We start from the raw sequence: 15863 nt of genomic DNA on the forward strand, positions 1-15863 counted from the left end.
AACACACATATTTATCCAGGATTGGTTATACCACAACCTTACCTTATGCCTTTTGGAGTTATGTGCTCCTTTATTGTGGTAGATGGATGTGGACTTGGGCTCGAAGAAGAAGGGACACAAAAATGGGAAAGATCTTCATAGGATAGCATGGGAAAGATTAATCATTTTGGTGTTGAATTACTAGGCTTATGCTGCCTATACAACATGGTTATATGCAATGGTATGGAAAAGTGGCCTAAATCAGGAGGCATCACATGCAAAAGACACAATGGACAAAGTGTTGTTGATTATGTTATATGCTCGCAAGACTATGTCGCAAAGATAATTAACTTTGAGATAGAAGATTGCCCCATAGAGTTAAAATCTGATCATAACCCCATCTTGATAAGGGTGGCCACTCGCTTTAAAGATCAACATATTGTCCCAAAACCTTTACAGAAGAGGAAGATGATTCCGACTAGCAAAGATTTAATGACACAAGAAAACCATGATACTTTTCAAGACTCTCTTTTGCGGCTGTCTAGGGTTCCGGGAAACCATCTTGAGTCTGAAAAACAGCATTTCATGGACAAGGATAATCTTGTTCTTACTATCATTAAAGCATTGGAGGAGTGTAAAAGATCTAGGGCCACAAAAGAAGCCAAGAACACTTTTCCGGCCAATCCTTGGTTTGATGAAGAGTGCAAAATGGCAAAAAGGAATTGGAAAAAGAACATGAACAAAGAAAGTAGAAAAGAGTATGATCAACTGATTAAAAAGAAGAAAGAAGAGTATGTGAACAAGAGAAGAATAGAGTTGATTAATCTTGGTAAAAACAACCTCAAAAAATTTTGGAAAGAGCTTCAGCAGAGAAAAACTCAGATAGAGAATAACATAACAGGAACCAAATGGCTGGAATATGCTAAGACTCTATGAATGTGATCTAAAAGAGCGTAGTACCATGGAAACAGAGACTACAGGGGAGTTATTCAGTGAAAATGATATTATTCAAGGCATTAGGAGGTTAGCTGCTGGTAAAGCGCAAGATATAGATGGGCTACAAGCGGAATACTTAAAATGGGGTGCTGAAATCCTCACACCACACATCACTAAGATCTTCAACAGTGTCAATAGAGAAGGTTTCCCTGTAAAATGGACTACAAGTGTGGTGATCCCACTCCACAAAAGTGGAGATGTAAACAATCCTTCTAATTACCGAACCATCATGATCAATCCACTATTTGGCAAGTTATTTGGTAGTTTGGTAGAACAAAAAATCAGCAACTGGGCTGAAACAGAAGGCAAATGTTCAAAAGGGCAAGCAGGCTTTAGACCGAAACACTCTACTATAGATCACGGCATCACTCTCAGGCATTTGATAGAGAAAGTTTGGGACACTCCGGGGAACGAGGCTTTTTGTTGTTTCGTGGACTTTAAAAAAGCTTTCGACACAGTGCCACGTAATAAACTATGGGATAGAATGGTAGAGCTGGAAGTCCCTAAAGAACTTAGGTCAGCGGTTTACAGATTATATGAGCAAGTCAAAGCTAAAATCAGAACGACAGAAGGGATATTAGAAGATTTTGACAGCAACATCGGGGTTAAGCAAGGGTGTCCGCTTTCTCCAACATTATTCGGGCTCTATATTGACAAGTTAGAAGAGTGGATAAACAAGACCAATGGTGAGGGGGTGCAGCTGGCCCACTTCGTGATAAGATTGCTCTTATATGCAGATGATCTCATAATTCTTGCTAGAACAGCTAAAGGTTTGAAAGAGCACTTGAAAGCACTAGAAATTTTTTGTCATGATGTAGGAATGCAAGTTAACACTAGCAAAACCAAAATTATGATCTTCTCACTAAAGAAGAATAGGGGCATACAAGACAAGTTCCTGTTTGAAAATAGCCCCCTTGAGATTGTGGAAGAGTACAAATACTTGGGCATCGATTTTCATAACAAACTCAACTGGGATACTTGCAGATCGAAAAGGATCCAAGGGGGCTGGAAGGCGTTATACTCTTTACAAAACAAGTGCAGGAACGCAAAATTATGGGATTGGACGACCATGAAAACTCTGTTTGGTTTGCTGGTCACTCCGGTTATTCTATACGGATGTGAAGTGTGGGGCGGTAGTATGTCCAAACAGAAATGGCGGCAAGTAGAAAGAATTCAAAAACACTTCATCACATGCAATCTTAAAGTCAAGACCACAGTTCCGTATGAAATCCTTTTGGCGGAGGTGGGTTCCTTTCCATTAGAAGCCGTTGCATTGATCCGAATGCTAAGCTATTTAAAGAAAACCCAAGGTTTGGAAACACATCGTTGGCCCAAGTTGGTAATAGAGGAAAAACTTGTGAGGCGGAAAAGCACATGGATGAAACAAAATGACAAATGGATGCAAAAATGGGATATCAACATCCAAACTTGCCCGGATAACATTAAAAAAATAAAAAAGTTTGTCAATGAAAAATTTCGCAATATTCTGTGGACAAGACACATAGGGCGGAAAAAATCTTATTACATTAAAGAATTTAATCCCACTTCTAGTCATGATGAAAAGGCCTATATAAGGGCACCTATTAACTGGAAAGCAAAAATGTTAATGGCACAAATTAGAACTAGTTCACATCAGCTGCGATGTGAAACTGGTAGATGGCAAGTTCCAAAGGAAGAGTGGGCAGACAGAACATGTTTATTCTGCAATATGGGAACAGTTGAGACAGAGCAACACTTTGTCAAGGAATGCCTGGCTTACAACGACATCAGATCTGATTATACAAAAATTCTGCAGAACAAGGACTTCAACTATTTATTCGAGGAAGATCAAGTGAAGAGAACAGCGGATTTGATTATCAAAATTCAGAGAAGAGACAAGTTAACCAAAACTTTGCAACTGACTAGTTTGGCTCCTGACTTGGGAGGGTGATTGCATGGGTCCCATAGACTACTTTAGTCTCGTGGACGTCATTAAAATCTATCATATCATATCATATCTTTTAGGAGTGTTCCCCATTGTCATTACACAACCCACTGCACATCTTTGTTTGGTAACCTGCTTGCATTTTTGTATTAGTTTTTAAACTAATAAACAGAGGAAGATGTTTCAAATTTAAAATAAATACTATTTACTTAAAAGATGTTCGGCTCATGTAGAGCTTGACAGGAGACTCCTGCTGGAAACTTAGAAGTATGGATATTTGTATCCCATAAGAGATTAAGGATTGCAGTTGAGTGCAATTATCGAGTGGTTTCTGTAGAAAATAGTTGGCCTTCAGACCTTGGCAGCTTAGCCCATGAAGGTTTGGTATTTGTCTGTCCTAACTGTTGTGGACTTGTTTCTCATCTCCAACTAAAAAGGAATGAGGAATTCAAATTACTCTGGGACATTGCATGAAGAGTGAAAAATCTATTTAGTCATTTGAAATTGGGGAGGTGAATAGCGGATGCAAAGGGGTATAAAAATTAGATTGAAACATTATCCTTGTTACTAGAATGGCTGTGTTGTGGAATTGCATGGAAGATGCAAGCAAGAAGATTGATGATGATAAGGAATAAACAATCAACACAAAAACTGAAAAAAATATAATATCAATTGATAGCTTGAAAAAAATCTCACAAATATTACTAAAGATCTTTTGGATCAATAGAAATGAAATATTAAATGATGTTTCTAAAGAGAATAAGAGCATTGGTGTACTACCTCATCGTATAAGGCGATGAGGATATTGCTTGCCTACAAACAAAGGGAAGCCAAGCTAAGCCTATTAAATCAAATGTTCCACCACTTGTCATGGACAAGGGGACAAAGGGCCCAAGTTCAGGACAACAAAGGGTTGGGGCAGGGGGGTGCTATATAGCAAAGAACCAAAAATCGGAATCAGATCGGAATCAACAAGGCCTACTCAAATGGTGAATCGCCTATGAATTGGCAAGGTGAAAAAACCTTTGAAATTCAAATATTTAAACGATTTAAAACTTATTTCATGCACCCTTTATTAAATATAACTTAAACACACTATAACATCATCAAATAGAAGCTAAAGCCTAACATACATAAACAAGGAACATAAAAAATAAATCGATCACATACGTAAAAACAATTGGTGATTTTTGCTGATTTTTGACAAAAATTGCTAATTCGGGTGATTTTTGCCTAAAAATAAGTGATCTGGTTTGAGGAGTCGGCAAAAATTGCCCAGCCTTCCTCGGATTGCAAGATCACCAAAATTGCTTGAATCAAGGCGGTTCTCGTTACTATGCTATTAGTGTACATATAGTACTCGAGATGCTTGTTATGAAAAGATGTATAAGAATTACATTTGAAATGAAACTTTGGCAAATTAGAAAAATAGCAAATTTGCAAATAATTAATGCTTCATCAATGAACACCGAATACTAAATAAAATTTCAATTTGACAAATGAAATCAAAGAATTGGAGATCTCTCGAAAAAATGACAAAGATGATTACTTTGATTTGCATGATATCAAAACAAGTAGAAAATGTTAAAATGTAGTGAAGGGAGGCCTCTAATCATCCCACAAGGCGGACTGCTCATCATTTGGACTACTGGACTTCTCACAGTCAAGCTCCACTAAGCTAACACCGACCATCCTTGCATCTAAAGTTGCAACTTACCAATCCTCATCATTTGTGATGGCTTTCGTGGCTTTACATCCCATTGTGCTAGACTCTCCTTGTACACACATGCTTTGCAATTAATGAGATGTTAACACACTATATACAACCATAGGCTTCTCTGCTCTCTGAGTTAAGTTTGTTCTTTTTTAGAGAGTGGATGAAGCTATAAGTAGACTAGTTTCTCTCTACGTTTGAAGAACAAGAAACCTAAAATAGCAGATGAATGGTTAGTGTGGTAGCCTTTAGTTTTTGCCCATGACAGTTTTAACACAAAATCGGGTCCTCTTGTGCCATAGTTCCTATATTCATCAATTATCATATATCTTATCAATGCACTTGAGGAACCTTGCCTTCACCTCATCCCTAATTAGTGTAAGTCTACTAGGCCTAGGCATCTACCACTTTGTATTGAATTTATAAGAAGCCATATGCAAGACTGTGTTCAACTTGTCGTATCTGTGTTGAGTGATTGGCCAAATTTGTGCATTGTAGAATGCAGCTTTCATTTAGTCAATCTTAGGATTCGATGCACTCATACACCTCTCCAAGGGCACTCATACACCTCTCCAAGGGTAGGTGCATCCCCATCCACATATTTGATGTCTTGGAAAACCAAGAAAAAGGATAGAGACTATGTAGTTTGCTTCACTCCAATAACTCACTCCTCACTATATTCTTCGCTCTCTTCCTTTGCTCTGTCGTGCCCTTGACCTATAGGTTATACTTTTTAGTTATAACCACGAGTTGAAATGCCTTTCGCAACTAGATCATTCTCTCAAAGAGACTGAAATAGGATGCATATTTGGTCTCAACTGAGCGTATGCAAAGTCTGGTGGTTGCAGATAAACATCTGAATATTGCTTGCATCATTGACCACTTCTCTATTCTAGTTAGTCTTCTCCACATGCTTGAGTACATTGTTCATGGCATGCACACAACACGGAGTCCACCAAATATGTCTGTAGGTTGCCTAATAAGCTTTCCTACAGCTTTGCACATATGTAATGTCTCTGATTTGGATACCTTAGAATAAAGGGACAACTATTTGAAATTTCTTATTCTTATAATGAATTGCAATACTGCTAATGTTAATATAATATTGATTTCACTGTAAACTTATGAATTGATAATATAAGGTCAGTGATATGACATTGACTGATATCCATGCTCCTTACTATCTCAGATGTAGTCAATTAGATGCAAACTTAATGAGGTGACTCTGGTAGATAAATCTATACTCAGTGATTGTTATTATCTCTTCTATATCAGGTATGGTAGAAATGATATGCAAGATGAAATCCGCTTATAGTTGCCTATTATAGTTATATTCCTATGCCAGCAGTCAATAAGGTGTAATAACCCTGTCTGGTTATAGCTAAATCAAGCATAAATTTCTTTCACATTTTGATGGTTTGACATTTTGTCAAACCCTTGACAAGCAGCCCAATTACCATCGAATCTATGATGTCTTAAATTTTCAAACACAATATCAGGATGTACAACAAACTGATCACAAATTTACTTAATTTTGGCCTTATAAGTTTTACATAAATAAATACCAAATGCCAATAAACAATTTTGAAATGATTCACACTAGCCTCTAAATTCATTCATCAATACACTATACAACAATATAATGAAAAGGGAATTTAATTGTTGACTGATTATAAATCAGAGTTTGAAGCCAGCCTGTTTACTTTCAAACTATGTAATATAAACTAAATTTTACAAATTAAGAACTTGGTCTTTTCCATAGAATGTAATTGCAGAGTCAAACTGAAAGCCATCTGGTCCAATTTCAATCTGGCATTCACAGTCTACCCTTACAAATGCTGCCCAAAACAAACTCCAATCTATGGACTAAACCCTCATCCAACAACAGAGAAATTATAATATTCAATTGTATAAATGCTCCTCAGCTATAGTTAATACAGAAAGAGGGGAGGATAATAAAACTCAAAAGTCCACAATACCTTAGTTGTGGATTTTCAGAATTAAATCTATAATACTTCAGCTGTGGGTTCTAATACTTCAGTTGTAGATCCCAAACCTTTATATTTCAACAAGAGCACAAACTTCAAACTCAGAAATGTCACAAAGACAACAAAAACAAAATAAGATAATCAAATAATTGGAGGCTTTTCTCATCAAATGTCCTCATATTTATAATCTTCAAATGGCACTGGTTTCCCAAAAGAACTCCACTTAAGAAGCTTACTTTACACAACATTAGAATATATTAAAGTGCCATTAATATAATTTATTAATTACTTTTGGCTCTAGAAAATGACCTTTTCCATCATAACTTAAAATTCTGACACGCAAGGCCATTGTTTCTTGTTCTCACGATTTAAAACTTTTCATCTTGGTTTCAACGAGCTATGATACTGAGGTGACCAACAAACAACACCAACAAAAATAGCAAGCTCAACGTATTTAGATGAATAATAATAACAATTCACCCGTCTTCCGAAAACAACTGAAGAAGCATCAGAATTGAAATTTGACAACACCAAAGTGATCGTAATGATGAAAGACGATGAATGAACCTGGCGGGGTGACTTACTATAAATAGATGCTCCCTCCAAGATTCTTGGAGCCCAAACCGAAAGCCTGAAATAAAAATCGAGAGCATCACCCAATTCCTTTAACTCAATTGAGCTCATTGGAACGAACAGTTTGACTTACTATAAATAGTAAGTCCCTCAAATGGAGCCAAAACACACCATAGGCTATTGGAAAGCCTATAACCACATAACTGAGACCCTCAAATCTTATTGCCAACTCACGAGGGTTGCAATGGTGAACTGACCTATCCAACTACAGAAACTTGCTAAAAAATGGGGACATTACAGTCCTCCCTCCCTAAGATTGCTTGCCCCCAAGCAATCCCAGAACAAATGAACATCATAGTCCACCCGGATCCCAAGGGTAGAATTGTGTACTATCCCTGTAGTGTACAAGCAACTCCTATAGCATCAACAACCAAATAATTGATATCAATGACAAAATCATCTAGAAACTGATTGTAGACGCTGATGGTGATAACGACCCATCGGAACTCAATCCAACTAAAATATCAACTCTGTCCACACCCGAGTCTCCATCAAACTGACACACACCTAACTGCACCGTGTTTATCGTACTCGGGTAAACGGATTAATGCATACAGGCATGTAACAAGAGCAGCATAACTCCTATTATTCACATATGCCAAGAGATTACATTATGCTTATATGATGATTTACAATGATCCCAGATGGGGCATAAATACTTTTCGCCAAACCTTCCTGAAGGAGTTCGTCGGTTACATAACAATACTAATCTACTTCCCACGGAACCTTCCTGAAGGGGTCCATCGTCTACACAATCTTTACCGATGACATGAACCCGTCGGCTACACAACAATTACTGATGACACCAATCCGTCAGCGACATAGTTTCCACCGACGACATCATCCCCCCCAAAAGAAAGTCATCTCCGGATGACAATTACAAAATATTTGAGACAAATTAACAAACTAACTACAACAAGATAGATCACTTCCACATTCGTCCTGTGCCTGCACCAAACTGGTCTCCAAAATACGTTGTATCAACACTGTCACCTTAGGCAATCTGACATTTGACTCTGATAGCCACCTGAGCCGCTTTCTCTGCTTCCAACTCTTGGGTACACTGAGCCAAGTGTTGCTCTATTGCCCTCAACTGGATGATCAGCTCCTCCCGAGCTCTCTATGCATCCAGCAAGACAACCTCATGTCCAACACTCACTCCAAGTGCCTCTACTACATAGACACTCCATGCCTGCAGCAACTCTAGGTCTCATCAATTGGTCACACTTTCCACAAGTAATAACTGCAACGACTGGGGGTCGAGGGGGCAATGCCCCCAGCGAGGTCGAGGGGCAGTGCCTCAGGCGTGCTCCCTGTCACACCATTTTTATCATTTTCTTTTGATTCCACCCTCTTTCTGGCAACTGCTTATCTTTCCCTTCCCTTTGGCATCATGTGTTACTCATTTTGAACTGTTTCAATTTGTCGTTGTTTTTTTTTTTTAAGCTCCTATATGTTCTGTCTCTCTATCACTCCCAATTGCTTTGATGGTTTCGCCTTCAAAGTTGAAGATTAGTGCCGTCACTGCATCACCATGAAAACTTCATACAAAACACCCCACGGAGATTAAATCATAGCCCGTGGAAGACTAAAGCACATCCCGAGGATATTGAAAACACTGCCCGTAGAAAAGTAAAGCACAACCCGTGGAGATCTAACCCAGTCCGCGGAGATCTTCCCATGGGTCATAGTTGTCCGTGGCCATGCGTCCATGGGACACCCAATGTCTGCGGGACACCCAGTGTCTACGGGCATGCGTCCGCGGAAACAATTAAAGCTGCCATCACGAAAAGTCAAACCGCAGCCAAAAATAGTCACCCATGGAGGAACCAAGTCCGTGGAAGGAGAGGGAGTCGTGGAGTTCAATCCGCGGAAGATAGAGAAAAGCCGCACTACGCCAGGGTTGGAAAAGTGAAGCTGCCAATGAACAAGATGAGCCCGCAGACACCAAGATGCAATCCGTGGAGAATAGAAAGCCATCCGCACAACAAAAGTCCCCTAGAGATAAAGGCAGGCCGCGGGGAACAAAAGACTTCCCACGGAGACACAGTCTGCGGAAAAGTTTCCCGCAGAACAGTCTGCTGGACCCCTGTCCGAGCAGACTCCGCTCATGCTTCGATCATCCTCTAGTTTCTTCTCTACTTTTCCATCAACCTTCGTTGTCTTTAGCTGCCCTTCTCCTTGTGTGATTTTCTTTACTTCTCCCTCTTCCTTTGTGATTTTCTTCGTATGTCTTCCGTCGACTGTGGTTTTCTTCTTTACTTCTGGTGGTATTTTCTTGCCTTCTCTATCTTCCTCTATGATTTCCTTCACTTCTCCTCCTTTTACTTTGTTCGCTAGCTTTCTTTTCTTACTCTTCTTACGCTTGCCCTCGCTTTCTTCATTCTAAATTTTTTTCTCCACCATTTCATTAATCTCCATTTTCTTTGAGAGCTCTTGCTTTATCACTGTTTTCACAGTAACCTCGATCTCCTTTTTTGATTCATTCTACTGCAGCTCCACTTTTTCCGAAGTTGACTTATCGGCCTCATCTCCCAAATTCATGGTCTGTAGTGTGGCTTCGTTGTATTTGATGGGCTCCCCCTTAGTGAATGCATGGGCGGGTGTCTCATCTAGCGGCGCATCCCCCTCTTTCATTTCTCTAAATTCTCTTGGAAACTCATTTCCGTTGTGGCCTTCCTCTACTGTCAGTACATTGCAGCTCTGGAACAGTTTGTAGCTCTCAATCTGCCAGTGGAAGAGACCATTCACCAAGTCCAGATCGTCGTCTGTTGATCCTCTTTCCAACCGTAGGAATCCCTTCTGATCTGGTTCCATACGCTGTCTGCCTTCATCCTCCTCTTCTTTGAAATTTGATGACAAGGCTTCTTCCCTGACTATTTGGGTGTGCAAATCAATGACAAATCTTTGGCCTTTACTTTCAAGTAACAAGGTGTTTTTCTTCCAGTCATGTCTAACTCTGGCTTGAATAAGCCATCCGCGGCCAAGGATGGCGTCGTATCCTTTTCTCTTCAATGGGATCACGACAGTCTAGCAAGAACGACTGTGTGCCAATTGTCGCCGGCTGTGCCATGAGAATGCCCAGAGGTTTAATGCCATGCTGGTTCGCTGTGAGCAACTGAAATGTAGGGGGCCACAACGTTGGTTGTCCCAGCGTTTGCTAGGTCTCCTCCGGTAAGACATCTACACCAGACCCTTCGTCGACTATTGTGTCTGTGAGAACATATCCGAGGATCCCCATCTTGATGATCGTTGGATGCCGTCCGGATGTGAGGGCTAGCAACATTTGGTCTTCTCCACCTGCAGCAATTTCCTTCCCTCTACCTTGTTCTCCGGGTGTTCACGGAGCTGGCGCAATATTTGTGAGGGTGGATTGGAGCTGGGGCATCGTAAGAAGCAAATCATTTATCTTGACAGGTATCTCCGTTTGTAAAATTTGCCGTACAATGTTTTGTTTTGCGGAATTCCTCACCGAAGTGCCGATGGTTTCCTTTAATTGAGATGTTTCCGCCTGCAATGCCTTTTCAATCTCCACCTGCACTTCCTCAAATTTCCTCCTTTCTCCTGCCGGGTCCGGTTACTCTTTTGCTGGCCTCCACGTAATCGCCAACACCTCTTCTTCATCTATCCTGACAGTGATCAAGTTGACTCCAGACTTCGGGCACTTGGCATCTTCATGATCGTTGGGTTCGCACCATCTGCATAACAATTTCGGTGTATTCACCGTTGTACAATCTTGGGCGAAGTGGCCCCACAAATTGCATGCGTAGCATTGAATTATTGGTCGGCTATTCGCATCGTAATGAATTCGACTCCTCCTGCCATTATTGGTGTTGCTGCTATTGTCGTTGTTGTTTTGCCCTTTGCTATTATTTCTGTACCCACCCGAAGTGGCACCATTAATGTTTGTGTTTCCATTGCCTCCTGATGTGGAAGCTGCTTGTGTCAAGAGCACTTGTTGAGGCCCTCTGGTTTTCATATTGAAGGGGCATTCTTTTATGGAATGTCCCATGATCTGGCAAATTTCGCAGAACTGGTTCTTTGAACAAGATCCCTTTGTGTGACCTTTTGCCTTACATTCCATGCACCATAGTTCGCTTCCCTTTGTTTCTTTCTGCATGTTCTTGAATTCCTTCGTCATCTGGATTATGTCCTTCTGGAGGGCTCGAACCTTCTTGCTGCTGCTTTCATCATTACTGCTATCTTCTTTCGCAGACGCATCATCGTCTGACTCAGAGGAGCTATTCTTCTTCTTCTTCTTCATTTTTTGCTCACTTTCCAAGTTCATCGCCCGATTGTATGCTTCAGCGTATGACGATGGTGGCACAATCTTCATCTTCTTCCGCAACTTCGGGCGTAAACCTTCAACGAACCATCTTTTTTGCAGCCCATCTGCTGGCTTATTCTCCATTTTATTGATCAAGTCCTTCAACTTCCTGGCATAAACTCAGACTATTTCATTTTTCCCTTGTATTGTATATCTCTGCTACAATTTCATTGTTGTCGTGGAGTAGTTGAAATTCCACCATAAACTCCTTGAGGTTATCCCAAGTGGTTAAGTTTTGGGGATCTGCATCGGCGAACCAATCAATTGCAACACCCCGTAGGGTTGCCGGAAACTGTTGAACCCATTCGTCTGTATCTATTATGCCATTTGCCCTCCAAATTGTTTCACATGTTTTACAGTGTCGGATCGGATCGACCGTACCATCACCATCAAATTTCAGCAACTTTTCCTTTGGTCCTGCCATCACTACTAGATTTTGTGCACGGGCGTTGTTCAGTCCTGCAACACTGGTGCTGTTCACTCCCGCACTGGCGGTCTGTACTCCCACATTGATGGTCTGCACTCCCGCATCGGCGGATTGGTCTCCCACACTGGCGGACTGTTCTCCGACATTGGCGGTCCGCACTCCCACATCGGCGGACTGTTCTCCCACACCGACGGTCTGCAATCCCACACCAGCGAATTGCAGTCCCACACCGGCGGTTTGCTCTCCCAAACCGGCAGGCTGCTCTCCCACATCGGCAATTTGCTCTCCCACATCGGCGGACTATTCTCCCACACCGGCGGTCTCAACAGCTGTGAACGTTGGTGAAGAAGGATTTTTTGATGTTGTCCCTTCCGAAAGTGTACCCTAGACAAATAGTTTGCTCCATGCTCTTGCTTCGTCGACATTTCGAGCCGTGCGAGTCGATTCTCTTCTGTCTAGACTCTCTTTCCTCGGCGAATACAAATTCAAAAACTCCTCCTTTGCTTCCTCCACCTATTCCACCTGCTGTCGAGTCTCCTCCAACAATTCTTCCACACTTCTGTGTCTGTCGACAATTTTCTGAAACCTCCTTATGCGTTCGGCTTGCTATGCCAAAATTAAATTTTCTTGCGCAGTACGGATTCCATCTTTTCCCTTGATCTTATTTCGATCCTTGTTAAGCTGATTTGGCATTAAGCTTCATTCCTCCCTCCTAGGTTCATAGGGCAACAACGCCAAATGTTTACTGTACTAGGGTAAATGGATTAATGCGTATAGACATGTAACAAGAGCAGCAGAACTCCCTCAATTATTCGCATATGCCAAGAGATTACATTATGCTTATATGATGATTTACAATGATCCTAGATGGGGCATAAATACTTTTCGCCGAACCTTCCCGAAGGAGTCCGTCGGCTACACAATCTTTACCGATGACATGAACCTGTTGGCTACACAACAACTATTGACGACACCAACCCGTCGGCTACACGGTTTCCATCGACGACACTGTGGTGATGGTAACAACCATAGGCACCTGAAACACTACCACCAACTCCAACTTTTGCCAAACTATCTTGGGTGTGGAGATACTGCAAGAGGTCTAATTTGCAACTATCAATCCCATTTGCAAAAGATGGTGTTAACAGCGCATCCCATAATGGATGGTATGAAACTGGAGCTAACCCCCACCGACATGAGACCAAATCCTCTACTTGTGGGTCAAAATAAAAGTGATGAGCACTCCTCGTAGTGTAATGTTGATAAAAACTCCTAATCTCTGTCAAAGGCTTATTAGTATATCAGTTTGGGAATTAGAAGATGGCTCCAATCTTTGACTTTGAACTAATGGTCGGGTAGGATCCTAGGAAATCCTCTTAGCAAACCCAACCTCGAAATCCCTGTGGGTAAGCATAATAGATAGAGTCTCTACAATCTTTCCCATCAACCTTTGAATGGCACAAGAGCCTTGGATAAGAGTACCCTCAAACACTCTGTATGAATCCCATTGCACATCCGAACTCTCCAAAAGATACTCCATGAAAGACTGTGTGTAGTAGAAATTATATGTGGAAGCATCAACTTGCTTCCTTGCAACCCACAACTAATCCCACTGAAATTGTGGCACTACCATCTGTCCAATGGTACTAGTTGTATGAAATGAAGAAATAGATCTGCTTCCAATAGAAGGAAGCAAATCACCACGAGAGCTTGTCTCCCCTAATGCTCTCACCTCCTGTGTATCTACTGCACCCATGTACTGGACGAATGTGTCGGCCGCATCATCATGTCCCTCATCCCCAACGATAGAAACAAATTCACCACCAACCACAAGATGTAACTGAATAGGGTCCAGGGCTGGTGTCGACTGTACCTGTTCTAACTCCACGATAACCTCATCCAACTGTGATTGTGACTCTTGAAAGGCCAACTAAGTATACTGAAGAGAGTCCATAGTTACCTCAAGCTCCTGGGTAAGCTTAGCTACCTCCTTTTTCCTCATCGACATCTCATAACAGGTGCTACCCCACTCTAGAAGGTAATCCCTGTCAGCAACTAAATGAGAGTAACTATGCTTCAAGATCTTGACAACCTCTCGAAGCATATGGACATCTTCTAAGGAAAGACTACTATCACCATGCTCATCTAACACAGGAGCACCCCAACCAGATGTAGCTAGCATCTGACAAATGGCATCATAATGCTCAAGAGCTAAAGAAATGTCACTATCACTCACTTTCAGCTGACAAGTCACATGATGCCTCTAACCCCTGCCTCTTATGCAAGCTCTCTATCTCACTAATTGCACTGTGATAGCTGAATCAGAATTGCCCACCACAAGATCACTCATTACATGTGTGCTATCGACCTTGCACAACTCTGCATCCGAGATACAACTACTATGTACCTCAATCAACTCCTCATCTGAAGAAATGGAAGCCCTCACAATATCAATATCCCCACATGTCTCAGCTTCCACCTTAAAGGATAGATCCTGTAAACATGAATCCTGGGACCCAACCAAAACCTCCTCGGAGTCATCAGCTGATTCCCGACAAGGGATATCATACTTGGAGCAATTCATAGCATCATCAAATGTATCGTCAGACGTGTCCATACGATCTACATCCGCATCTCCTAATAAAGCCTCAACTATTGACACTTGACTCTGCACACATGACTCAACATCAAGTTGTGAATGAATAATACTAGAACATGAACCCACATCTAGTAATTTTGTTGTAACACCCAAATCACCAACATCATAGTTGGGTGACTCCATACGTGCCTTGGTCCCACCTAAGGAAGCAACTACCTCCTGCATTGGCGCAACACTATGATAGCTGACATATAAGTCTCCAATAACAACTCCCTCCGCGGGAGAGTTTGAACAGTCAGTGACAACTACAACATTAATTGCCTTTGAACTAATTGTAGCAACTATTTTGGGAGCCTCAACCTGCTGAAGCTCAGTGCTACTATCCACCACGGGCACTAACACATCCACATGTCCCTGTGATATAAGTCCATCATTATCACTGCGGATAGGATTAGTAGGTGTCATACTAAATATAAGTACATCTGCATTATGGACACCTATCGGGAAAAACTCAAGCCTCCTTCCTTGCTACCTCGATGTCGGCCTTCTAAAAGCGGAAACCATACACCTTGTTGCCCTCTCAACTGTCTCTGGATCCGACAAGCTCTCCGCCAACTTCTATTGATGAAGCTTAAGTTTCTCCATACCTCTTGCAAATCACTCATTTTTGTGCTAACTTCCTCATTACCCCATCGACTTCGAGAACTGCCAGTTCTCTTATGTCTGTCCATGGCTAGAAAATGCTAGAGTGCTGGTCACTCCAAATGCAACATCAAATCTGCAAATAAAATAACTTTCCTACTCCACAGGATGGCAAGAAATTGCTCTGATACCACTATAATAACCCTGTCTAGTTATAGTTAAATCAAACATCAATTTCTTTCACATTTTGATGGTTTGACATTTAGTCAAACACTTGGCAAGCAGCCTAATTACCACTGAATTTATGATATCTTAAATTTTCAAACACAATATCAAGATATACAACAAACTGATCACAAATTTACTTAATTTTGACCTTATAAGTTGTGCATAGATAAATTCCAAACATCAATAAACAATTCTGAAATGATTCACACTAGCCTCCGAATTCATTCTTCAACAAATCAGAATTTGAAGCTAGCTTGTTTACTTTCAAACTATGTAATATAAACTGAATTTTACAAATTAAGAACCTGGTCTTTGCGATAGAATGTAATTGCAAAGTTAAATTGAAAGCCACTTGGTCCAATTTCAATCTGGCGTTCACAGTCTACCCTTACAAATGCTGCCCAAA

General features: G+C 41.1%; 1 protein-coding gene across 4 annotated transcripts in view; it reads left to right on the forward strand.

Annotated features, from left to right (window-relative positions):
* LOC149557336 (prolyl 4-hydroxylase 1-like) overlaps positions 1-15863 on the forward strand; it is a 255775-nt gene that overhangs the window by 1504 nt on the left and 238408 nt on the right. The gene's annotated exons all lie outside the window — the stretch shown is intronic.

The sequence above is a fragment of the Cupressus sempervirens genome, chromosome 5 (genome assembly GCF_028749045.1).
Source record: "Cupressus sempervirens isolate cs-2001-9-10 chromosome 5, ASM2874904v1, whole genome shotgun sequence".
NCBI classification, from domain to species: domain Eukaryota; kingdom Viridiplantae; phylum Streptophyta; class Pinopsida; order Cupressales; family Cupressaceae; genus Cupressus; species Cupressus sempervirens.